Source organism: Triturus cristatus, chromosome 4_2, assembly GCF_964204655.1.
Source record: "Triturus cristatus chromosome 4_2, aTriCri1.1, whole genome shotgun sequence".
NCBI classification, from domain to species: Eukaryota; Metazoa; Chordata; class Amphibia; order Caudata; family Salamandridae; genus Triturus; species Triturus cristatus.
Genome location: NC_140586.1, coordinates 899062691 through 899089715, shown reverse-complemented (window position 1 = coordinate 899089715; position 27025 = coordinate 899062691). Strand labels below are relative to the sequence as shown.

Here is a 27025-nt window from a genome sequence, read left to right as displayed (position 1 = left end):
CATGAGGCACAGGGTCAGACAGATTTGCATATGGCCATCTCTGAACTGGGGTGGCAGAGTGAGCTAAAGAACGTTATGGATTAAACCCAGATCAGTTGACTGGGGGTGAGTGCTTGCAATGTTCAACACTCCGTCCATCATTTCCTTTGGTTTTTGCAATACTTTACTCTGTCAACACTTTTTTTTCTTTTCATTCACTATCCTTTCTCTACATTTTATAGTAATCTTTGTGTGTTTAAATTAGGACATCAGGCTACTGTAATGCAAAGCCAATAGTACCATTTATGTGCACCAACAGTAAACATATTTACTGCGGTATGTATACATTTTTTTAAAGGTTTCAACCGCTGTTTTAATTGGTCCGGTCTTCTGGGAAGCATCTGTACTGTTCTGTTGACATTAGTATATGACACTTGTTTATTTGTTTTTTTCCTTACAACCGTGTGGTCGCCAGGTCTAGGCAGCAGCATGCTTTCTTTTCTCACTTTCTCGTTTTGTTTGTGATATTTGCTTGTATTGAAAGCTAAAAAAAAAAAAGAAGAAACATTAGAGCAGCATTTAAAGGTAAGACACATTGGCTTTGTCTATATTTGTCTGCTCTAGTTTTGCATTTGGTTTGGAATGCTTATTTACATTATATAAAGCGGGCTGGTTTCCTGAGGCACTGTGTGTGCTAGATGGTGGAAATATCACTGAAAATTCATTAGACTCAGCTATATGTAAGAGATACATGTATCTATTGAGAACAAGCTGTTTCCGGAATCAAAGATTAATATAAAGTTACAAAAAAAAAAACGCACATTTACAGACTGATAAACATTATACGTGTGAAAGATAATGGCTGTTGTTTACATAAAATTGTATCTACTGCTGTACATTTATTAAGCTGTGTTGTGTAGCCGGAGGGCACTTTAAGAAGAGAGGCACATTAACAGTGTAGTTCTTTAGCAGCCCTCTGTACACTTTACCAAGATGACGTCCGCGGCTTCCTGAATGACCAGCAGTGTGCCCACCAGGCTCGGTGCTCGCGGACACTCTGCCGTGAGCGCGCGGGGGCGGCTGAAGCCGCAAATAGCCATCTTACTCTCCCCTCGCCCTCTATCCCGTTATGTGCGATGTCTCCTGGCTGTCGGCTCTGAGTCGCTGTCACCTGCCCTTTGATTGGCCAATCACGCGCTCCCCTTCTCTGCCTATCGCTTTGATTGGTCGCCTCTCCGGGGGGCTCCTGTGGTCCTCAATCCTCACAATGGCGGCGCCCACCAACCTGCAGCCCCCCCGCGCGGCCCCCGGTCCCCAGCGCAACTGACCTGGCTGAGGGGGCCCGCCGGGCGACACCCACGGGTAAGAGCGAGAGGGGCAGAGGGTCGGAGAGGAGCGGAGTAGAGGTGAAGGTGACAGGAGGGATTGCGACAGGGGACCTGGGGAGGGGGATGCCGGGGGCAGGTGACGCGGGGGGAGGAAGGAGGCAGCGGTGCACTGAACTTCAGGGGGAGCCCTGCACCCCGGTCAGGGGCGGACGGAGACACAGAGGGGGCTGGGGTTGGGGGCATGGCATTGAGGGGGTGAAGGAACCTGTAGGGGATGTAACCCTGGGTGGGGGTGGAGGGGGTAGAGGGTAGGCACCGGGGCAGGGTGCCCTACAGGGAGGGAGCGAAAGGCTCCAGAGGAGGAGGTGGCGGCGGCATCGGGAAGGAGGAGTGGGAAGCCTTCAGGAGGAGGATCCTGGGGCGCGGATGAGGGGGGCCCAGGAGAGAACACAACAGGGTCAGGGGGGCCCAGGAAAAAACTCACCAGGGTGAGGGGTCCCAGTTGAGAACACACCAGGGTGAGGGGGGCCCAGGAGAGAGCACACCAGGGTGAGGGGGGGGGGGTCCAGGAGAGAGCACACCAGGGTGAGGGGGGCCCTAGAGAGAACAAACTAGGGTGAGGGGGGCCCAGGAGCGAACACACCAGGGTCAGGGGGGCCGAGAACTCACCAGGATGAGGGGGCCCAGGAGAGAGCCCACCAGGGTAAGGGGGGTCCAGGAGAGAGCACACCAGGGTGAGGGGGTGCCCAAGAGAGAACAAACAAGGGTGAGGGGGGAGGCAGGAGAGAACACACCAGGGTCAGAGGGGCCCAGGAGAGAACTCACCAGGGTGAGGTGGGCCCCGGAGAGAACTCAACAAGGCGAGGGGGCCCAGGAGACTAGGAGAGAGCCCACCAGGGTGAGGGGGGGCCCTGGAGAGAGCACACCAGGGCGAGGGGGGCCCCAGAGAGAACAAACTACGGTGAGGGGGGCCCAGGAGAGAAAACACCAGTGTGAGGGAGCTCAGGAGAGAACAGACCAGGGTGAGGGGGGCAGAGGGGAGATCACACCAGGGAGAAGGGGGGGGGGGCAGGAGAGAACACACCATGATGAAGGGGGGAGGCAGAAGAGAACACACCAGGGTGAGGGGGGACCCAGGAGAGAACTCACCAGGGTGAGGGGGGCACGGGAGAGAACACACCAGGGTGAGGAGGGCCCAGGAAAGAACACACCTGGGTGAGGGGGGTCCAGGAGAGAGCAAACCAGGGTGAGGGGGGCGGAGGAGAGAACACACCAGTGAGAGAGACGGGGGCAGGAGAGAACACACCAGGGTAGTGTCTCTGAGAGAGAGTGGTGCCCCGAGGAAGACCCTGAGGAGCGAAGAGTCCATTGGGAGAGGATAAGGGTGACCCAGGAGAGAACACACCAGGGTACAGCTTCTGAGGTAGTGTGGTTCCTTGAGAAGGAGGACCGTAGACCGAGAATTAGGGGGGCCCAGGAGACAACACACCAGGGCCTCTGAGGGAGTGTGGTCCCCCGAGGAAGACCTTGAGGTGGAGGTCCCTGGGGAGAAAATGAAGGATACCCAGGAGAGAACACACCTGGATGAAGGGATACCAGCAAAGAACTCACCAGGATAGAGCCTCTTAAAGAGAGTGGTGCCCTGAGGAGGGGGAGACCTTAGGGAGAGGATGAGGGGCACCCAGGGGAGAACACACCATGCTGAGGGGTGCCCAGGAGGGAACTCGCCAGGATAGAGCCTCTGAGAGAGGGTGGTGCCCTGAGGAGGGAGAGTCCCTGGGGTGAGGAGAAGGAAGGCTCAGGAAAGAACGCACCAGGGAGGGGGGGGGGGATGCCCAGGAGACAACACCCACCCCAGGGTGGGGGGTGACCAGGAGAGAACACATCAGGGTGGGGGGCACCCAGGAGGGAACTCACGAGGGTTAGGGGTACCCAGGAGAGACAACATCAGGGTGAGGGGTACCCAGGAGAGAACACACCAGGATGAGGGGTACCCTGGAGGGAACACAAGAGGGTTAGGGGTCCCCAGGAGAGACAACACCAGGGTGAGGAGTACCCAGGAGAGAACACACCAGGGTGGGGGGTACCCAGGAGAGAACACAGAGTGGGGGCACTTGAGAGAATATGCCAGGGTAAGGGGTGCCCAGGAGAGAAAACACCATGGTACAGCCTCTGATGTCGTGTGGATCCTGTGGAGGCCCCGCCGAGGGAGAGACACTGGTGGAGGGTCTGTGTCTAGGGATCATGGCCGGATCTAGGGTGGTGCGGCCGGTGCCACTGTACCGGGTGCTGACTTAGGAAAGGGGGTTGCAGTATTTTCAAGTTTATTATGGTTTTAAAGCATCTGCTGGTACGTTCCTGGCTTACAGCAATTTCCAGGCAATAATAAAATGTCAAGATAAGCCCTTCGTGGAGAGAGATCGGAGTTTTGTCTAGTTGATGTTTTAACACACTATAACGTAGGGCAGAGGATTAATATGCCTGCTTCAAAGAATGTGTACGATGCAGATCGCAAAGTGCATATAATGTAAATAGTTAGTGGGTTCATGTTTTAAAATGAGATCTTTTTTTACTCCACTTATAAGTTAAAATCCTAATATAGAACAGTGAGCTATTAATTGTCATCAAAGAAACTGTATGCACACTGCAAAGTGTAGATTAGAGCATAGATTAATGTTGTAAAAAGGGTTCATTTGGGTAGAAATGTATTCTTATTTTTTAGTAATCCCCAAAAATTGAGTTCCTTTTTAAATTCTGAATTTGTGCTTCTCCAGACCAAGTTCTATTAAACTATAATGTCTACCAGTATGGATGACATGTCACTCCTACACCTTATACTTCTCTGGCTGATGTAGCATTTTCTTTACAATGATTTACAAACGTGTGACTGGTTGTCTCTGTGTAATGTGATGTAACGTGCTGCGACATCCTACACTGGTATGATTGGTGCTATCTTTCTAATTAAATGCATCTGAGAGACAGTGGTTATGGAGACTTGAGGAGTACTGTTAAAGGGTGGTGGAGAGGGAATCCGTTGTGGAGGTGGTCATTGGAGGGCGCCAACAAACATTGCTGCTCCGGGTGCCACCAGCGCTACAGCCGGGATGAGCAACCTTCAGAAGGGAGGCCCTGAGGAGGCACACCATAGCCTTATAGCCTGCCGTAGCGAGCTCTTCCAGCCATCAAAGGTGTGCTCGTCGAGGGCCTTTAACAAAGGAGTGAGCCTTTAATGGCCGGTAGAGTCCTCTATGAAGGGCTCTAAGGCTATTAGAACATTCCGCCCCTAGAAGGCAGAATATTCTAATTTGTAAAACAAAGGCCTTAACTGGAGCCTGAGGGGACAGGAAATCCCCTTGGGCTCCGTAGGGCCGTGTTTTTCACAGCAGCAGCTGTGAACAAGCATTGAAATGTTGGAGCTCCGGGTTTTTATTGGCCATTATAAGACCGGGTCACTCCATTGTCTTCAATGGCGCTCCCAACATTTCAATGTTCTAATGGAGGATGGACAATTGTGGGCTGGGGATATGGCCCCTTCTGGAGGGAGAGTCCCTTAGGAGAGGATGATGGGTAACATAGAGAAGAATGCACTAGTGGTGGAAAGTCAGGAGAGTACCTTGGGAGACAATGAGGGGTAACCTAGAAGAGGATACACTGGTGGAGGAACAGTCTCTAGGGATGGGAGACCTTCAGGACGGAGTGTACTTGGGAGGTGGAGTAGGGGTGACCTAGAAGAGGGCACACTAATGGCTGGACAGTGGTAGAAAGTTCCTGGGGGTGGGATACCTTCAGGAGGGAGACCCAGGGGAGGGAGAGTACCTGAAGAGAAGACGATGGGTAACCTAGAGGAAGACACACGGGTGGAGCGACAGTGGTGGACACCCTGTAGGGCAGGGATACCTTTGGGAGGAAGTCTCCCGGGGAGAGGGCTAACCTAGGAGAGGATGGACAGGCTGAGGCGAAGAAGTGCACTTAACTGGGGAGGGGGTAACTTCAGGAAAAGGCCTTCAGACAGGAGAGGAAGGGGTTAATGTAGAAGAGTTTATACTGGTGGAAGGACAGTCTACGGGAGTGTGATACTATCAGGATGGGGTCCCCGAGGACTTGGAGTCCATGGGGGAGTATGAGGAATAACCTACAGAAGGCTACGCTAGTGGTGGAAAGGCGATTTGGAGGTTTCGATCAAGACTGCTGTAAACTTTTTGCATTTTTTTTGCCCCAGATGTGCCTCTTGTTAAGTTGTGTATTATGATCCCAACTATGGGGCATATTAACAATGCGGCGATAACAAATTATCGCTTTATCAGCAAAGACACGCTATTGCGTGTTGCGCTGATTTTGCTCCCGTTTCCAGCACGCCTAACTTTGCATCGCTAATGAGATGCAAAGTAGGCGTGTCTGTGGAAACAACATGGGTAAATATCACGAAGGCAGCTTCGTGATTTTTACAATGCGGGAAAGCGATTTTTAAATCGCGTTTAGTATGCCTTAACGCGGGAATTTAACGTCTGTTAAATTCCTGACTCAGGCATACTTAACATGGGGGGTGGATTGTGTGGCTAAGACCACAGGCCCCTATTATCAAGGGTATCGCCGTTTTCCATGGAACATCGCTGGAAAACCAGCGATGTTCCATGGGAAACATCGCTATTGCTAGGATAATTATCGCCATTGCGCTGAGCGTTGTTAATACAGCGCTAGCATGGCAATAATTATCTGCGATCGCCGGCGTTAAACATTTTAACGCTAAGAGCGGCCAGCGATATTATCGCTGGCCGTTGATGATATGCCCCCAAGTCTCATAGACAGGATTCCAGATAAGGTTTTGGAGTAGGAGGTTTTTTTTTTATTCTTGCTTTTGAAAGTTGGGAGCTATGTAGTGTCCTGGTGTAAAGCAGAAATGATGATTTTAAAGTATTTTAAGGAAGTGCACAATAAAGGGTGTGCTTTAGTTTCACCTCAGACTTTGAGCTTTAAATTCACAGCCACTTAAAGATGCATTTTTCATTGTAGACGCTGCCTGGGTCAGACAACAACAGTTGTAGGCACATCACTGATGGAGTGACTCGAGTGGACGTCACCCGGCCACTGTGGGGGGGGGGGCGGGGCGGACAGTGTTGTATCCGTTACTGTTTTGTTCTGTTCAGGATATCGCGTGACTAGAGAACTACAAGTTAGCTCAGTGAGTTACTCACTCGTGGAGGTTGATGGACGCCTTCTTGTTAAAGATATATGCCCCGGCTCCAGCACGAGACCTTGTAAGAATGGGTGGATAAGGGGGGCCAGACAAGCCAAGTGGGAAGAAATGCCGAAAGGAAGAGGGATGCTGTGAAAATGGGTGACTGGGTGAAGATTAAAATAGCAATCATAAGAAGAGCTTGTCTATGTGTAAAGGGCCTTTCCATCCGCGCCCCATCCTATCGGAGTCGGCGCAGTGTGGCCGTTGATCAGAAAGGGGGGAACAGGCCAGTGTTGAAGTAGATAGATGTAGTCAGGGTTTTAAGTGGGATGTCAAAAACTGTGGGGGGGGGGGCGGTCGGTCTGTCTCAGAGGGGCGTGGTCGATGTAACTAAGGGCGTGGCGTATGAATTCGTAAGGTAAAAATCTGTGCTTGGTATTGTGCGCCGCCTGACCGGTATCTTGCTGTTTCTGTCATTGCATCCAGATATTTACTACAATAAGTAACATAACACCCACAACAGGCCAGGGCTATTGCCTTTGCCAATGGTTGTTAGCTGCGTAAGATAAGCAACAAATATGGCTTCCTTGTATGTAATACTAAAAATGCTTCAGTTTTGAAATGATGAGACTGTGAAAGTACCATAACGAGTCTGATTGAAGTTACTTCAAAGGCAGTGCAGGGTGGCACTGCTGCAGAGGTAACATGTATATTTTCACCCTGAGCGTGAGGTCAAAAATGGAGAGCCCGATAGGCACCTGTCTCAGCACCTGCCTCTTAGAACTGGGCACCGACAGGACCCGGCCCACTTAAAGCCCTGCATGTAGTAGTTGTATGTTGATGAAGGATGGTGACTTTGGGAGGGAAAGGAATGTTAATCGCTCAGCTGTAACTGAAGGGGAGAATGCTGGGGTGAGTGATATCCGTGCACACGTTGAATGCTTGCGTGAGTGATATTCGTTCACACGTTGAATGCTTCCGTGAGTTATATTCGTTCACACGTTGAAGGTTGGGGTGAGTGATATTCGTTCACACGTTGAATGCTTGCGTGAGTGATATTCGTTCACACGTTGAAGGTTGGGGTGTGATAACTGTTCACACGTTGAAAGTTGGGGTGAGTGATATCCGTTCACACGTCGAATGCTTGCGTGAGTGATATTCGTTCACACGTTGAATGCTGGGGTGAATGATATCCGTTCACACGTTGAAGGCTGAGGTGAGTGATATCCTTTCACACGTTGAAGGTTGGGGTGAGTGATATCCGTTCACACTTTTAATGCTGGGGTGAGTGATATTCGTTCACACGTTGAAGGTTGGGGTGTGATATCCGTTCACACGTTGAAGGTTGGGGTGTGATATCCGTTCACACGTTGAAGGTTGGGGTGTGATATCCGTTCACAAGTTGAAGGTTGGGGTGAGTGATATCTGTTCACACGTCAAATGCTTGCGTGAGTGATATTCGTTCACACGTTGAAGGCTGGGGTGAGTGATATCCGTTCCACGTTGAAGGCGGGGGTGAGTGATATCCGTTCACACGTTGAAGGATGGGGTGAGTGATATCCGTTCACACGTTGAAGGCTGCGGTGAGTGACGTTGAAGGCTAGGGTGAGTGATATTCGTTCACACGTTGAAGGCTGGGGTGAGTGATATCCGTTCACACGTTGAAGGCTGGGGTGAGTGACGTTGAAGGTTGGGGTGAGTGATATCCTTTCACACGTTGAAGGCTAGGGTGAGTGATATCCGTTCCACGTTGAAGGCGGGGGTGAGTGATATCCGTTCACACGTTGAAGGATGGGGTGAGTGATATCCGTTCACACGTTTAAGGCTGCGGTGAGTGACGTTGAAGGCTAGGGTGAGTGATATTCGTTCACACGTTGAAGGCTGGGGTGAGTGATATCCGTTCACACGTTGAAGGCTGGGGTGAGTGACGTTGAAGGTTGGGGTGAGTGATATCCTTTCACACGTTGAAGGCTAGGGTGAGTGATATCCGTTCACACGTTGAAGGCTGGGGTGAGTGATATCCGTTCACACGTTGAACAAGGCGCGAGCGCTATAGCTCCTTATTCTGGTAATAAGGGTGACAGAAAGAAGTGTGAGGGATCGCAGGCCGCCAGCGTTCTTGAATGATGGCCGGTGCTAGTTTGTTTCCACTTGTGTTCAATGGAGAGTACTTTTGTTTGGCACAGTTTCTACCGGTGTACCGGGCCTATGGGTCCTTTACCTTTACTTCTGTTACTGTTATCGTTTTATTTGTTAGCGAATGTTACCTTTATTACATTTTAGAGAGCATTACTGTTACTTATTGGTACCTTTTGTGTACTGACATTTAATGCAAGGGAAGCGGGAGTGTTAGAAAGGCAGGGCTGTAAGTGGGAGGAAAGAACTAGGGGGGGGGGGTCTCATAGGGGCGTGGCCAATGTAATTAAGGGCGTGGCTTAAAAACACGTAAACAAAAAAATCTGTGCTTGGCATAATGTGCCGCCCACTGGTATTTTGCTGCACTGCCCACTTAAAGCTCTGTATAAAGGTGTCTGTGTGTATGTATATATACCCCGCCCTCCGTGTGTGGTTGTAGAGCCTTTGCAGCCGACAGCTCCAATAAATCTTGCGTCTGATGAGACGGGCATTGTGTCTGGGTACAGTGCTTTAATTTGTGAAACAGTGAGTGCCGGTGCCCGAAGCTGTGCTCAGGAGGCGGTCGGTGCAAGCAGACGTTGGCGGGCCGAATACCATGGAAGGTAGTGTTCCATCCACTAGCAGGCACCCCTGCTCCTCTATCTTACACTTGTAGGTTCCTACTGTCTCCCTTTGTGACGGGTTGCCGTCTTTTGCTTCTACCGCCTTTCTCCTTAGTTTGTTTTCCCTCTCCTGCTCTTGATAAATATATTATGCACTGAAACAAGTGCCGATCCCCAAAACTACGGTCGGTAGCCCCCCCCCCCCACACACACCTTCCTACCACCGGCTCAAATTAAGCACTGGTCAGGGACCGCCTTTGCTTCACTTCTCCGCATAGGTTTCTACAGTGTTATATTCGGAGCTCCGCTGTCTGCTGAGAGTGCATACAGAAGCCTAAACTGAATAGAAGGAGCTATAATTCGACGCCTGTTTCTTTTGAGAATCTCAGGACCGTGTATAAGCTTGGACTAAGCCCGACTAGTGGTCGAGCGTTAGCAGACACAACAAGCGGGACACCGCCTGGCCTGGCGGGGCTTCCCCAGCCTCCGAACACTGCCAAAGGAACTGCAGTCTAAAATAAATCCTGTCTGTAAATACAGCGAGACACTCGAAACCCCGCCCGCCCTCACTCACTCACTCACTCACGGGGGCCTCTGGGTTAACGGCGCGTGTCAAGGACCGTGTGGTGGAGAGCACTTTTGAGCTGCAGTGGTTAACGGGTGGTGGGGAGTCTTTTTAAGCAGTAATGGCAAACTGTTTCCATCGCCAGCTCAGAGATACCTCGTCGATTCTGTAATCCAAGGGTCGGATTGAATTGTGGATTCCCACACACTGGAAATGTTGAATTCACTAAACCATAGACATGATCGACTCATTCTGTCTGGGCTGTGCAGTCTCGGCGAGGGAACGCTGGTGCTTTTGATGCGTACCTGACCACGCCCATTGGACGGCGGCCTTTACAAACCCAGAGTTTTGGGCACCCCTGTCAGCAGGACATTAGAGGCAATTACATTCTTGTTTGTGTACATGTAATAAGTGTGTGTGCTTGCTGTGTGACACCATTAGCCACGAAAGGAATGAAGCCGGGTTGTATTTCATAAAGGGGCCTGTACACTGGTGTAGGTATGAAACATTCCGGCTCGAATACAGCTCGTAGCAGGAAATGATGGTTCATTCATTTGATGGGTGCAATGTTTGCTATATTCCGGTTTTAATCAGACCAAAGTAATTCAATATGTTCAACACCTTCGTGTGCTTGACGGGGCTCCACCCGGAGTAAGCGCTATGCCCGCTCATGCAGCTCGGCTTTCCACTTGTTGCTAGTTTGTGAGCACCAGTTGCGGCTGGAAAAAGAACTGTTGATGGACAGAATGCAGAACAATGTCATACATTCACCCCAGTACAGAGATCTGGGCCTAAATCCATCGTTTAGCTCACCATGCCTTTCCAGTTCAGACCCAGCCATATGCAAATCAGTCTTGACCCTGTGCCCCATGGGAACAGTCCAGCCCGAACTGCCAGGCCAAAGCGTAAGCGTAAGCTCGGCTTTCCTTCAAACACCCCTGCGAACGTCTTGCTAGTTTGTGAGCACCTGTTGCGTCTGTTGTGGTGTTTCCCGTACCTTTATGTTTCCTTCTTGCTGGCGATAGGTCGGAGTCACATGGTTTCTAAGGGAGTAAACAGTTTGAGACATCTGCTTGAAGCTAGAGAGCTGCACGTTGGCGCGGTGAGTTCATTGTGCATCGCGGAGCCTTGTGTGTCACGAGTGTCCGTCCAGCAGGGCGGACCCGGCCCCCAGACTACTGGAGCGCTCTTACAACTGGCGATGCCAAGACCTCTGGTGCCCAGTGCTTGTGAATGGCAGAACTGACTAGGACTGTTATGAAAAGCTGGTTTTTAGTAAAGCACCCTGTGTGGTAGGGCGAGAGCAGTGCACATGCTCGGCTTGTCTGCGGTGACGTCACGTGCTATCTTGGGGTATCTCCCGGGGCATGCTGGGGATGGCTGCTTGTTCTCGCAGTACATGCCGCCTTGCCCTGTGAGTGTCTTCCTGTTCTCGCGCAGGTTGTGTTCACGCCCCGGTCGGTCCCCATCGGTGGGTCCTTTGCTCTCAGCTCTCTTGAACGCGGTCCAGGCTGCGGTGCGTCTGAACTAGGCCTTGTGAGGGCAGGTTCATGGTGTCGGGTGCAGGCCGAGGGCTGGTGGGGGTGTGAGCGCCGTCGTTGGTCGGATGTGCCAAGAGCAGGCAGTAGTTTGGGGGTGATTTGAAATGCTGGCTGGACTGTGGGTATACTTGTGCCCATCGAAGGCTGTAAGCAGCGCTCCCCAGCTGTGCGATCAATACCATTTATTTCTAGCTAATTATTACCCCAGCAGAGCAGATAAGCGGAAGCCGCGAGCGCCATGAAGCCCCGTATCACCTTGAATACCCGTTTGTCACATTCCGAGCAGGAGCCGGAGAGGGTGCGGGTCGCGGCTTCTCTGATCCCCAACGGTGAGAAACGAGGGTGGAAGGGAAGCGTTCTCGGCTTTAGCAATGTTCCGGAATATAGGTAACTGCTTCCTTCACCTGCCGCACCCTCGGAGGCCGCCACACCTGCCCCTTGGGTGTACAGGCTGCGGCAGCCCTCGCTACCAGACTCTGAGATTTTACTAGGTGTTTATGTACGCGTATGACAAATTGCAGAAATTCACATCTTTTAGATTCTTCAAGAAACTTCAGTTTTTATGAATTTTCAAAGTTTCTTATCACTTGTGAGGGTAACATTGAAAACTAAAATTGCTTTGTGGAACTGTCACAGGCGTAGTTGTTTAAAACAAATTGCTGCTGGTGTGTTCCGCACGAGGAGCGGTAGTTTAGCCCAGCCCTAGAGTTGATATCCCGTTTTATGACGGCAGGTGAGCGGGGCCGGGTCCGCAGGGGTTGTCTGCTTCATAGATCTCCTCTTTTGTTTGAATGCCCTCTCTGTTCACGAAGGGTTTCTTCAGAATGGTCTCTGGTCTCCTGAGCGGTTTTCGGTAGGAATGTGGGGTGTCGTTTTCTAAAGGGGCCCTCCCAGAGTTGACCTCTGTGTTGCAAGCTCTGTCATGTGCATCTCGTGCACACCGCTATTTTATGCCTGACTGCAGCAGCCCACGCTCCACCCGCGCACACACTACCCCTTGTTCACAAGCCTCGTGGCAAGTGGCGCGCTCACACTGGTGGCCACTGGCCTACACTTATTCCCGAAAGAGAGGTGACTGTGCACGAGCTGACGTCACATTCTAGGGCCCTCGGGTGCACACAGCCTGGCTTGGAAAAGAGGGTGTCCTTCTCTGTCTGCAGTGTGACCCGCATACGCTCGGCTATACCTCTTACTCCATGTCAGTCCTTAATGCACACTTACTCCTTTATCTGCCTTAGGAGCCGACAGTGTAAACCCTGAATGCTGGGCAGTGTTACCCTCATGAAGTCACTCATGCTGTGCTCTACTGCTGCTCACTCCATGTCCGTCCTTGAGTCACATTTAGTCCAGTACTTGTCTGGAGCTGGCAGTGTAAACCCTGAATGCTGGGCAGTGTGACCCTCAAGAAGTCACTCATGCTGTGCTCTACTGCTGCTCACTCCATGTCCGTCCTTGAGTCACATTTAGTCCTGTACTTGTCTGGAGCTGGCAGTGTAAACCCTGAATGCTGGGCAGTGTGACCCTCATGAAGTCACTCATGCTGTGCTCTACTGCCGCTCACTCCATGTCCGTCCTTGAGTCACATTTAGTCCAGTACTTGTCTGGAGCTGGCAGTGTAAACCCTGAATGCTGGGCAGTGTGACCCTCATGAAGTCACTCATGCTGTGCTCTACTGCCGCTCACTCCATGTCCGTCCTTGAGTCACATTTAGTCCTGTACTTGTCTGGAGCTGGCAGTGTAAACCCTGAATGCTGGGCAGTGTGACCCCATAAAGTCGCCCTAACTGTGCACTCTGCCTCCTATTCCACTTTTTGATTCTACTAAAACAAATCATAGAATATAAGAAACAGAATGGCTCAGCACACAGCTGTGATTATATGTAGCAGACAATTGTGTGTGTCAATAACTGAAAATGAACAATGATACAATGTCTCCCAAAAGATTCACAATGGACTTTAGTTTCTTAATGGTGTAATTTTCTTTTGTTCAATTTTCTGATCTTAAAAGCACAGCACACAGTTCATAGCCTTTACAGTCAAAGGGGCTTCCAGCCAGCCCTCTTCATCCATCCATTCATCTGTTATTGCGTTTTTCCATTTTTTTCACACAATAATGAAGGTAAGGGTCGGCCCTCTTCCGCCATTGGCTAACACCGGTGTGGGTGACGCAACTCAGCCCCATCAAACGCTTCCAGAAGGGGCACACCTACACACCAAGTACATCCCTCGCCTTCTAGCAAATGTGCACTTTTTGAGACCAAAATGTATTTTTGCTTTTGCCCATTTATTTTATATTGGCCACGGCCCAAACAGATTGGCCAAGAATAAACCTTTACAAAACCACTACAGAGCAAAACGAGCACTGACCAGGTAACAGACCAACTGGCTTTACCGATGCTTTTATCATAAGCCCTTCTGTCTGTTACAGAGGAGAGCGAATGGAACACAAATAATGCTGAGTCAGCTGGAAAAAAGGAACCGTACAGAAGCAATGAATGAGAGGGCCCAGACCAGGGTGGAAACAGTGCAGGGGCCAAGCCAGTAAACCACGTGTGGTCTGTGCTACTAGTAAGTCCATGTTTACCAGGGCTTCTCAGAGGTCTGATCCGTGCTGTGTGTCTTTACAATCGGCCTTTGTTCCAGCAGAGGTTCTGTGCACCACTCAGGCTGTTTGAAGAGCGCTTCGGGCTCTGTGCTGCTTGTTCAACAAAAGGGCCCGTGTTCGGGGCTTGAAAGGATGCCGCGCTCCTGCGAGCATCACCACGCAGCAGGGCAGAGAACCAACCCCCGGCGGCCCAGCCAAGCCTGTCACGGTGTCCACACACCGAGGCGTGTCCTGCACTCCAGACTGGACACCAGCACGTGGAGCGTTACATCCTCCAGTTTGTGTAAGGGAATCCGGGCACCATTCTGCGCCCTCGCAGCAGCTGCCCCTCCCCCCCCCCACCTTATTAGCAGAGTTCTCAAATGACCCGTTCTAGAAAGGTTCTGCCTTTACTTTTAGTAATTTACACACAAGGTACCTGCCACGTGACCTGACAAATGTAAACTTGTTCAATTCGTCTAATGTAAGGGTTTGAGTTTTGGAAAGCCTCCTTTTAATTAACTAATCCCAATGTTTTCACCGTCACACTGCGATTAATGCTAAACTGCATTCTTTGAAAGCGCGTCTTTTATCCTAATCACTAGATCATTTTTTGGCAGCCTACCTTTAAACTGCGTGTAATATAATTTTAAATAATTACTAGCATACTTATAGTGCTTTGTATTATAAACGGAGACGTCATAGCACCATAAATACACAAGTCATTATTTCTGATTGCGCCAACCAGAGTTCAGTTCTGTGACTCTCTGGTCTCACAAAGGGACATCCGTTGTGATCACATTAACCAAGTGAGGTTTCGGAACGTAAAAGAGCGCATTCCCAGCACGGAGTTTAATTCGTATTTATTTGTAATTTAAGGTGTGTGCATTCTTTTATATGCAGGTGGCTAAAGGTGAAAAAGCAACACATTTCCGAATATTTTTTTCTGTTTAGCCCCTCCTTTGACCCCCGCCACCACAGCGCACAGAATCCTAGTTGCCATGCTTTTTAATGCAACAAGTGATTGTAGAAGAGACTGAGGCAACGACTGTGGCACTTAGAGTCAAAGTAGGTTTTAACAAGTTAGAAAAAGATGCACAAGTCTTAACCTTCCCCACAGGTCAAAGTCTTTAACAGCATTTGCAATATATACGGCTCAGCACTCTAGATTATCTTGTAATTATTTGCACAAAATGTTGTACCGCGGCACTCTGATAGTTAACATAAGCAGTCTCTAAGTTAGTCTGCAATAATACGGCCACTTATAAAGTCCAATTCTTCGAATATATTTGTATATCTACTCACAGAAACAAAATTACATCAAATAAACATGAATCATAAGTGACTTTGTGTTTTTAATTCAAAAATGGTCAAAAACAGCACATATATCGTGGCCAAGATGGCGGGGTGAGCGGACGCTTCCTCCCGTAGCTCCTCCGGCCCGGCCAAGCTTGAGCCCTTTTCTTATGCTTTTCTCCCCCCGCTGAGGCTCAGCGTGGAAGAGGAGCGTGGCGGAGCACCTGGTGCGCCCGTTGTTGCCGTTTTGGTTCTGATCGCCTCGGGGGAAGCCCCCAAAAAGTCCGATCGAGCTCGAGGAGCGAAGGAGGGCCTGAGAGGCGGAGCGCATCGGAGTGCTGTCCGGGCGCCTCGGCTGGGCCTGGTGCTGAAAGTTGCGATCTGGAGGGAATCTGGCCCGTCGCTCGACGGAGGGTGAAAGAGCCCTGCGGGAGGGGACCCGACGGTGTGGAAGACTTAGGACGGGTGCTTTGGCACTCGGACCTGTGTCGGCGACACTTCGCACTGTGTAGGCCCCTGTCCCTTGGCCGAAGTACGGCGGACTCTCTGTTGGGGTCGGACCATCTGGGCCCCTGCGTGTGACAGACTGAAACCGGCGGTGGAACCTATTTGATTGCTGTGCGTTTTGGGGGCCCCGGTGGTGTCGTCGGGCCTGGTCGCTCTGCCCTGCCTCGCCCTGCCGCCATCTTGTCCCCGTGGGATCAGTGGTGTTGGCCTTCCCCCGAGCCCTTGCTGGCGGATGTATGTGACCGCCGCTGCTGCCGGGCTGACTTTTTGGGGGCTGTGCTGATGAGGAGCCCCCCACTGTAGCTTCCATTCCTGTCTCGGATGGGCACCCGCGGCTGGCGGTGACCGGGCTGGACCGCCATTTTGTCACCTGTGACGCAGCGACCCTGCTTGTGGGGGGACACCCACGTCGAGTGCTTGCCAGCAGCTGGGCATCCCTGGGGCGGCTGGACCAGTGCCCGACCGTAGTGCTTGCGATGTCTGGAAGAGGAGGCTCGAAGAAGGGGGACCGCACCCTGCCGGACATGCTTGGCAGGGCCCAGCAACTGCGGGACAGAACACAGCCTTCGCCGGGGACCTCCCAGGCCTCGGCGGACGTGACTGGGGGGGGAACCACCCGTCACGAGGACCTTTATGGAGGAACTGTTTAGCTCCCTCAGGGAGGACTTCCAGACACTGAAGCGGGAGGTGGCCAGCGAGGTCCGGGAAGTGCGCAGGGAAGTGGAGGGCCTTGGCGAGCGCGTTGAAGCGGTGGAGACGGAGGCCCAACGCCGGGAGGAGGAGATAGTCCACCTTCAACAGGACGTTCTCCGCCTCCGGGAGCAGTGTGTTGAGCTCCAGGCCCACTCTGAGGACCTTGAGAACAGATCACGGAGGAACAACATTAGAGTGCGTGGTGTGCCGACTGCAGACGAGGGGTCCGATCTGGGGAGCTACCTGCGGGACCTGTTCCGAGAGATCCTGGGGGAAGCTGCGGACTTCCCCATTCGCATTGATAGGGCACATAGGGTTGGCCGGCAGCGCCAATCATCGGCACCTCCACCGGACATTCTGGCCTTCCTGCCCGATTTCCCGCTGAAGGAACGCATCACGACTGAGGCCCGCAGGAAACAGCCCCTGACTTTCCGGGAACGGCCGGTGGCGCTTTACCAGGACCTCTCCGCCATCACGCTGCAGAAACGCAGGTCCTTCAGGATTGCCACTGACTTTTTGCGAGAACACGAGACGCCGTACTCTTGGGGTCATCCCTTCTGCCTGATCTTTCGATGGAACGGGGTGCTACACCAGCTACGCTCCTTGCAGGACATTTGCGGAGTCTTGGGGCTTACGGCGGCGGAGGAGGAAGGAGCTACACCGTCGTGGAGGGCCTCGGAGAGACGGAGCCGGCGGAGGTCGGCGAGGCGACGATCAGCGGCCAGCGTAGGGCGTCCTGATTCCCCTACCATCAGGGCGGACATGGCCGACGCTTTGAGGGCGGCGGCCAGGGACTCGGCCGGCTCCACCGGCGTGGCCTTGACGGCCTAATACTCACTCCGGGGGGAGATGCCTTTAGCTTCTTTAAATGCTGGGTGCGGGGCGGGGGGGTTGGGGGGGAGCGGCTGGAGGTGAGTGGCTGGACGTCCACTTCGTTCCTTTCTACGGACTTGCCCGTTTTGGGGCTTGACTGGGACAATGGGGTGTTTGAGTTTGCGTTTGGCTAGTTGCCAGGGTTGTGTTTTGGGGGGGTGTAGGGGTTGTTCTGGGGTTGGGGAGGTCCCGTCCGATGTTGTCCATGCCCACGCTTGGTATGTTATGGCTTGTCCTGTGCGGCTGCCCCGCGCGCCCCACCCGCTGATCCCCTGCCCATTGCACGGCGCTCCCGATCCCCGAGAGGAATGTCGGCCCTAAAGGTAGTGACCCTTAATGTTCAGGGTCTGAATAACCCTGTGAAGCGCAGAGCGATTTTATCTTTGCTGGAGGGGACGCAGGCGGACATTTGCCTTTTACAGGAGACCCACTTATTGTCCCGGGATTGCCATAGGCTGCGCTCTGCTAAGTTCCCTACCCAGTTCTTCTCCTCGGCAGCGAACAAGACGGCGGGGGTAGCCATTCTTCTAGCGAGCTCCTTTAGGGGGGAGGTTTTGTATAAATGTGCTGAACAGAAGGGGAGGCTTCTTGCGTATCGCATGCGCTTAGGGGGCATAGCGTTTACGGTCGGCTCCGTTTATAGCCCAAACGACCACCAAGAGCGTTTCCTAGACTCCGTGTTGGTGGATGTCACTGCTTCCCCCGACCGCCACGTCATTTTGGGGGGAGACCTTAATATTATCTTCGATTCTGTGATGGACAGATCGGCGCAGCGCTTTCCGCAGACGGGGGAACTGTCCCAGGCTGTGAAGGCCCGGATTGCGGAAATGGACTTACACGACCTTTGGCGTTCCATGCACCCCACGGATAGGGACTACTCTTACTTTTCACACGCACATCGAACCTACTCACGGCTGGACTACCTTCTGGTGAGTGGACCGATGCATGCCGCTGCCACGGCGGCGGACATCGGGGTCCTGACCTTGTCTGACCATTCACCAGTCACCGGCGTTTTCCAGTGGCCGGCGGCCTCCCCCTCTCGGGGGGTGTGGCGCCTCCGGGATACCCTTTTACACAAAAAGTCTGTCGTGCAGCGTATTGGGGAGGTCATACAGGACTACCTAACTCACAACAGCAACACTGATACTTCGCAGGCGACACAGTGGGCGGCACTGAAGGCAGTCCTCCGGGGGGAATTTATCTCTATCTCCGCAGCCGAAAACAGGGAGCGGCAACGGAAGAGGGACGAGCTGACCGTTCAGGTCCGGGAGCTTGAGCAGGTCCACCGCCGCACGGGGGCGCCAAGGGTGTGGAGGCAGTTGAAGGCTGCGAGGAAGCTCCTGTCGGCATTGGATCTTGATAGGGCGGAGTATGCCGCCTTGCGCTTGAAACATGCCTTCTACACTGGGGGGGACAAATGTGGCAAGCTTCTAGCACACCGGCTCCGGGTCACGCAGCAGCGTGGCGTCGTGAGGGAACTGGTGGGCGCGGACGGGGTGGTAGTCTCCGGGGACTCAGCGGTAGCGGAATCTTTCCGCGGCTTCTACGAGGCGCTGTATGCGGAGGAGCCCTCCTCGCCACGGGACGCCGAAGGCTACTTGGAGTCGGTGACCCTTCCGGTGCTGGATCCGGCTCAGGCGGACCACCTGGAGCGGGATATCCATGTTGAGGAGGTGATTTCCGCTATCGCGCGGCTGAAGCATGGTAAGGCCCCGGGCCCGGACGGGTACACGTCTTTGTTTTATAAGACTTTTTGCACGGCTGTGGCCCCTGTCCTTACTCGGCTATTTAATTCCTTTTCCGAATCGGGAGCCATCCCACCGGATCTCCTGAGGGCGACGGTCGCGGTAATTCCGAAACCTGGGAAGGACCGGGCCCTCTGCGGTTCGTATCGACCCATCTCGCTCTTAAATGTCGACCTCAAGCTGTAACAAGTGAATGAGAGGGACCCCTTGGAAATTACAAGGGAAATAAGGTCGTCTAACCACACAAAAAAAAAAAAGGGAATTCCCTTGCTTACACACTATTATATGAAAACCGAAAGAAAGTTTTTCTGAACTTATCCTGATCTTTTAAAATGAATTTTATTATAACAGATGTCGTTCTGCAATCATTAAAAACAATCTCCTATCTTTGTCAGTGTGACACAATTTTTCATTAAAAATACATATTACACAATCAATTGATAAAAAACTAAATTAAAACAAGATTACAAAAACAACAATTTACAGATACCCAAAAATGACCAGCATTATGGAGACAAACAAATACGTAAGACACTATTTTCTGTTCTTTACCATTACATATCCATTCAACTCAGCAGAACATTGAATTATATTTGCAATTTTTGTGTTTGTTGTTCTGTGCTGGTTATAAGATTATGTTTCCAGAAGCTAGGGCGTCGACGCGTTTCGATGGCTTTTACATTGATGCTGCCATCTTTATCAAGACAAAAAGTAATTTTGCTGTCTCCTGTTTTCTTTTATGGCTTTCTTGTATGGCTTTCTTACTTCCTAAATAGAGTAAATGTATGTGTTATTATGATAGTGATACTTATTTCTTACACATAGTCATCTCCTGATACATTATCGGTACCAGACTTACTTTTTAGCATATTGTCTGGGTGAGACTTTCTGAGATTATGTTTCACAGGGTGGTATGTCGGTCTCCTATTTTAAGGGCCTCAAAAACATAAGGTGTCCTCCCAGACTCTTAAAGTCTGGCAGATATTACAAAGGTTCATTACCCCAATATAACACCCACCTTTTGGGTGTCTGTAAATTGTTGTTTTTGTAATCTTGTTTTAATTTAGTTTTTTATCAATTGATTGTGTAGTATTTTTAATGAAAAATTGTGTCACACTGACAAAGATAGGAGATTGTTTTTAATGATTGCAGAACGACATCTGTTATAATAAAATTCATTTTAAAAGATCAGGACAAGTTCAGAAAAACTTTCTTTCGGTTTTCATATAATAGTGTGTAAGCAAGGGAATTCCCTTTTTTTTTTTGTGTGACCTCAAGCTGTACACAGGGATTCTAGCGTCCAGGCTGGGTCCACACCTCCCCGGATTGGTGGAGGCGGACCAGGCAGGCTTTGTACCCGGGAGACAGACGGTTGACAATACCAAGCGGGTGGCGCATGTTCTGGAGAAGGCCTCGCGGATCCCGGGGGAGCGGATGTTGCTGTCCGTCGACGCGGAGAAGGCCTTCGACAGAGTTCACTGGCCGTATCTCGAGCTGGTTCTCAAGAAATTAGGAATCGGGAATAAGTTCCGCACCATGGTATTCAACTGTTATAAGCATCCTTCAGCGTCGGTGCGGGTCAACGGGTGCAGCTCCGGTGGATTCGCCATCGAACGCGGCACGAGGCAGGGCTGCCCCCTCTCGCCGCTCTTGTTTGCCCTCTACATGGAGCCGTTTGCTCAGAGGATTCGCGATAACCCGGATGCGGTCGGGGTCCGGATGGGCCAGTATGTCCACACTGTCAGTCTCTACGCGGACGATGTCCTGTTGACCTTGGACGACCCTAGGAGGTCGCTGCCTGCTTGCCTCCAGGAACTAGACGCCTTTGCCTGTGTGGCCGGCTTCAAAATGAATATGAGCAAGTCGGTGGCGTTAGACGTGTCCCTGGCTGCGGACACCAGGAGGGACCTTCAGCGACTCTTCCCCATGCAGTGGTCCTCCTCCACGGTGCCATACCTGGGGATTCTGCTGGCGCCCACATTACCGGAGATGGTTACGGCTAACTATGCCTTCCTCAGTAGGAAGATCAAGGAGGAGCTTGGTCGCTGGAGCAAAGGCCTACTGTCCTGGTTGGGGCGAATCGCGGCGGTTAAGATGACGGTGTTGCCCCAGATACTGTATCTTTTCCGGGCCCTCCCTCTCCAGCCCCCGGTGGGCTGGATACGACAAATGCAGGCTGACATCTCCCGCTTTGTCTGGCAGGGCCGCAAGCCACGAATGAAGAGGGTCCTCTCCACGCTTGCTCCGGAGGCGGGGGGCCTCGGTATTCCAGACCTCCGTAAGTACTTTCAGGCGGCACAGCTGCGATATTTGGTGGAGTGGAGCAGGTGGGAGTCCGACAAACACTGGCTCTTTCAAGACCAGGCAGTGGCGGGCCGCACTTTACAAGAGGTTCCATTCTTGCGTCGCGCGCACCGCCCCCCTAACCTTTACGCTTCTTTTATTACGCGGGTCCCCCTGCGGGTGTGGGACGCAGTCTGTGAGGCTCGGGGCCTCACCACCTTCCCTTCGCCGTTCACACCCATAGCGGGCAACCCGGACTTCTCCCCAGGGATGGAGCCGGGAGTTTTCTCCCATTGGGTGCAGGCGGGCTGCAGGGCGCTCTTCCAGATCTATGGCCCGGAGGGAGTGATTCCGTTTCAGCAACTCCGCCAGGAGTTCGGCCTGACGGAGCTGGACAGATTGCGCTACATGCAGGTTCGGCATTGGGCCCTCCAGCCCCAGGTGCGTGACACCGCTGCTCGTCAAATTACACCGTATGAGAGGTGGCTGGCTACCCGGACCTCCGACGCTAAGATAATTACCGATCTGTACAAGCACCTACAACCCCCGCCGTTTCACTATTACAATCCGGGGAGGGAGCGCTGGCACAGGGAATTGGGTAGGACACTCAGCCACAAGGAATGGGACAAAATTGCGTATCGGGCGCGGCACTCTGCATATCACACGGGCCTTACGGAGACCTTCACTAAGGTGTCCACTTACTGGTATTACACCCCGGAGCGACTGTATGAAATGCATAAACACACTGACAAGGGGTGCTGGCGGGGCTGCGGGCAGGAGGGTACCCTCTCACACATTCTTTGGGATTGCCCCGTGCTGACCGCTTACTGGAAGGAAGTTTTGGATGAGGTGGATAAGCACTTTAGGATAGAGCTGCCGCGCTTCCCGGCGTATGTCCTGCTGGGCCTCCCCAATGACCTAATGTACCCACTGAAGTCCCGCAGGGGCAGGCAGATCGCGATTGCGCTGGGGTCTGCGGTCCAGAACATCCTTATCCACTGGCGCACCGACACTGTCCCCTCCATCACGGGTTGGTTGCATAGGCTTTGGCATGTGCTGGGAATGGAGAAGCTGTCGCTCACGGTGGCGGGGGAAATAGACCAATTTGAAGAGCTGTGGCAACCCTTTCTAGTGCTGCTGTCCACCGAATTCCGGGAGCTCACCTGTCCGAGGTATCTCAGGCTTCTCAGGCTGACGCCGCCGGTGATCCCGGCGGACTAGATCACATGTGAGACAGGGGCCTCCGGGGGGGGGGGGTGCGGGGCTTCTTGGTGAGGACTAATCTGACGCGGGACCATAGGACGGGGGGGGTGGGGTATTGTTTTTTCTTCCTTCCTTTCTTTACTGGGGGGATGGGGGATGGGGGGGGGGTGGATTGTGCTTTGTCGCGTTGCTGCTGGCTTTCATTGCTCAGATTTGGGGTGTTGGACATGCACCCAGGGATTCCACAGTTTGCATTTCTAGCCTTTCATTTATTGTGCTTTTCCCCTGGCCCATCGAGCTATCCATCGCTAACCCTCTTGAGTTGCACCTTTTTTCTTTGATTGTATTAAGTGTACCCTAACCTCCTATCCCCCTCCCCCATGGTTTGTTTTGTTTCAATAAAAACGTTTTAAACATAAAAACAGCACATATTCAAGTGACTTAAAAGGCATGAGAATATTATATGCCTATGATATTCTTTTTCAACAAAGGAAACCCGTGCAATTGCCAAAGTAAAGGTCCTATTTCTAGAGCCTTCCAAGTGGTGGCAGTTGGAGGCAGCCGACACGTGTTTTGTTACTTGCCGTAACCTTTTCAAGGCTGCAATTGGAATGGTACAGATGGCCATCACTAACATTGTATCCAGGGTTTGTCAGATACTTTGTGAGATTCTCCTGAGAGGTGCTGCTATAAAGTGAGCTAAAAGGAGGAGAAGCGCGGTGATTTTTGTTTTTGAACATGCACAAGTGATGATAAATAGAAAGTTGGGATCACTAGTGTCAGGAGAGCAAAGATACAGAAGGCTTAAAAAAAAATAGAGAAGAAAACTAGTTGTCTCCAACGAAAAGAGACAAGTGATTAAAGTGAAAAGTAGAAAAGGCCGTTTTCCATTGTTAAATTAGGACCAAAGAATAAAGCTCAAAGGATTTAGTTGTATTTTACCTTATTAATTTTAAATGTACATTTTCCCTTAAGGGAGTGGTCTCAGGTACTAGATAGGACAGCGACGTTTTTTCGTAGTCGTTCTGCTCGTCCTGCAAAAACATGCTAAAATCCAAACTGATAAGCATCATTACTCATTTGATGCCTCGTTTTTAGGTCTCGCCTGACCCAGCGCATGCGCTGGTCTGGCGAGACTTATTAAGAGGGCTCCAAAAAGTGCTACCAGGCCAGCCTAGAGCTACAGTGCATGTGCGCGGACGCGCGTGCCGCGCTTTACCGCGATTACTTTCACTTTCCCGGCCGCACGGCCGCTTTGATGTTTGATCGCGATCACTTTCACTTTCGCGGCCGCTTTGCATAGCCAATAGGTCTCGCTTTTGGGACCTTATAAGTATTTAGTTATGCAACTGTTGCATGGCTAAACACTTATAAGGTCCCAAAGGCGAGACCTATTGGCTATGCCAATGCTTGTTGTGTTTGCAATAATTCATCCAAAAGCAGTATGTACCTAATTTTTTTTTTCCTTTTTTGCAATTCCAGTTCGGTAAAATATCATCCGATTGGAAACTAGGTGGATTCTGCTAGACAAGTTTTTTATAGTAAGAAAGAGAAAAGGTCCATTTAGACATGTCAATAAAGTTATCTACAGAGCAATTGTCCCTAGCAGCCGAATCACTGTCTTTGTCCGGTTCATATTACGAACTCAGGCATGTCCCAAATTGCATCCTGTCCTTGAGATGTTGGAAGTGCAGACGTAAAGTTGCCTCCCCATAATATAAGTGGATTCTATTTGGTCCTCCATATCAGATTCGGAATTCGACACAATGCGGAAACAGAGAAATACATTTGAAAGAATTGTATACCTGCAAAAGTTAAAATGGGTTTGTCACCCCTTTGTTCAACGGTAGTTATTTCTACAATGTTAGCCTCGTTTCCAAAAGTTATTGGCACAGGCTATTAGTCCATCCTTCAAAAAAAATGGAGACGAGAACATATTGTGTTTGAGTCGTTAAATATGAGAAAGACCAAGCGTCCCAAAAAAATGGCGAATGCTATGTATTTATACAGATCCTATGCACTGTACGGAAGCGTTTCTTAGCATTCTGTATATCAAACACTTACCCGGTGTAGTTATACAATACAATACAACATGGGCTATGATATGCCCCTGCAAATAAAAAAGAAAGAAATATGTTTAGAGACTTCTATATATATTTAAAGTTACAGCATAGTTGGCTAACACGTTAGTTTATCGTGGTGGCATGGCCCTTACTTTTTGAGGTTGCCTGTGGTCCGAAATTGGGGCGATCCTAGTACCTCCGGGGAGAAGCTTGGTATAGCGCTTCCCGCGGCTTATGTACCGATAAGACTGTAAAAATTGAGAAAAGACTATGTATATTTGAATGCCCCTTCTGGGCAGATTACCTAGTCTATGGGATGTAGAAAAAGGACTAAGATTTCTCTGTCATTCGCACAAATTGTCGGCCATATTGGAAGTGTTGGCATTGTTGTTGTCTGTCCCTGAGAAAAACTCGGTGGGCAAAGAACAAACATTCGTTGATTAATGAAATGGTCTAAAAAAAAAATGTCTAAGCGATAAGCATATCTAATATTAAAGATAAAGAGAATGTCATTCTTCTATTTGAAGTTTCCATTTTTTGGTGTAAGAAAGTGATATGGTGGAAATAAAAAAAGAAATTCCCAGTGAAAAGAGTAAAACCATGTGAGTAGTGATATCCCAAGAGACATTGTAACGACTTTTTTTAAAAGAGCCAGATTTAACATAATATACAATCGAGTATCACTATTTAACAGCATACAGTTAAAATTACAATGATTGTCGTTTCATGAATCAATATGAAAATGGATGTGAGAATCATTCACAACATATGATAAGTGCATCTTTGGCATTAGAAGTTCTTTATGGTGGCTAGCTATTTTCAATTGGAGAGCTAAAACATATGTAACATATCAAAAGCAACAAGGCTAACTATTTAGCCACATATCGGTAAAAATGACACGGCATGAGTCGGTATTTGTTTCTTAACATTTATACAAGACTGATCCTGAGCATTACTGTTTTTCCAAACACACATGATTTGTTAATTGACATGCATTTCAATATTTTGAACGGTCTTCTACAGGAACAAATTTAAGTGATGTGTTTGTATCTAAACATCTGAGCCTACCTTAAACATATTTTGATAATAACCGATTCTGGGTTGTTTTGAAATCTAGACATGTCTACTGAGAGGCATTTTGTCAATAAATGTTGGTGATGGCCATTATGTTGTATTTTGTGGGAATATAGATATTTCTAAGTACATACATTTGGGCAACAGATTTTTTGTTTGTAACAGTCTAGTCCTTCAAGAACACATGTAATTACTTATCAAAGTTCAAGCCCAGCTCTACCGCCCGAAGACGTATGATCCATTGTGCCTCCATTTTTCTCAGAACAGAGGTTCTATCACCTCCCCGTGGCTCATTGTCGGCCTGTGCTATCCCATGGAATCTGATATTTGTTATGGACATGTTAGGATGGACTCTGTTAAAGTGGACTGCTATTGTGTAGCTGGTGTCATTGTTGCGTATTGCCCTTATGTGTTCCTGGATCCGTTCTTTGAGTGCTCGTATGGTTCATCCCAACATAGATTAAGTTACAGGGGCGCCAGATACAGTATACCACAAATTTAGAATCACAGTTCATGAATCCCTTCATGTAATGCGTTGTAGATGTGTTGTAACAGAATACTTTGATTCCATTGTGAGCGAGTGAACACATATTACAGTGAGCACACTTGTAAAAGCCATCTGGCTTATTTGGGAACCAGGTACTCGTGGTGGGTTTCACCGGTAGATAGCTTGTGCAGAGAATATCTCTTAAAGTCCTGCCTCCCCTGTGTACTATCCTAGGTTGTTTTGTTAGGTATCCTGTCCGTGATCTATCTAGCATGAGGAGATGCCAATGTTTTGAGATAATTTTATGGCTGGTATGACTCTCTGTGTGATGGTCCATAACTAGACTATGTTGATCTTTATATTTCTTATGATTGTCCCTCTGTTATTTTCTTTAACAATGTATGTCTAGGTGTTTTTAAGATTCGCTTTTTTGCTTGATCTAGAATATCTGGGGAATATCCCCTGAATATGAACCGTTCATGGAGGTTGTTGAGTTCTTGGAAAAAGACTTCATCTTCACTGCAGTTCCTACGTATACGAGTCATTTCCCCTAATGGTATGGCTTTTGATTTGGACTTTGGGGTGTGCACTTGCAGCGTGTAGAATTGCATTGCATGCTGTTGTCTTTCTGAACAATCGGGAAGAGATTTTGGGTTCCCTGGCGTAAATTATGGTGTCTAGGAATTCTATTTCTGTAGTGCTGAAATTGGAAGTGAATTTAAGATTAAAGTTGTAGTTGTTCAAATGATCTGTCAAGGCCATGAACTCTGATTTACTTCCAGCCCAGATGATAAAAAATGTAATCTATATAACTGCCCCAATATACAATGTGTGTTCTTAAATTGGGGGGGGAGCGTTAGTCCATAGATGTTTGCGCTCAAATCTGCCCAT

General features: G+C 50.2%; 1 protein-coding gene across 11 annotated transcripts in view; it reads left to right on the top strand.

The window, feature by feature from the left end:
• Positions 1-1116: 1116 nt before the first annotated feature.
• Positions 1117-27025, top strand: part of ST3GAL3 (ST3 beta-galactoside alpha-2,3-sialyltransferase 3) — a 1226061-nt gene continuing 1200152 nt past the window's right edge. The window contains exon 1 of one of the 11 annotated variants that reach the window (XM_085602933.1): positions 1117-1341. The gene's annotated coding sequence lies outside the window, so the exon portion shown is untranslated. Of the gene's footprint in view, positions 1342-6543; positions 6563-9202; positions 9222-11637; positions 11657-27025 lie in introns of those variants that run through there. The other 10 variants (XM_085602932.1, XM_085602940.1, XM_085602942.1 and 7 more) reach the window with 10 other exon arrangements.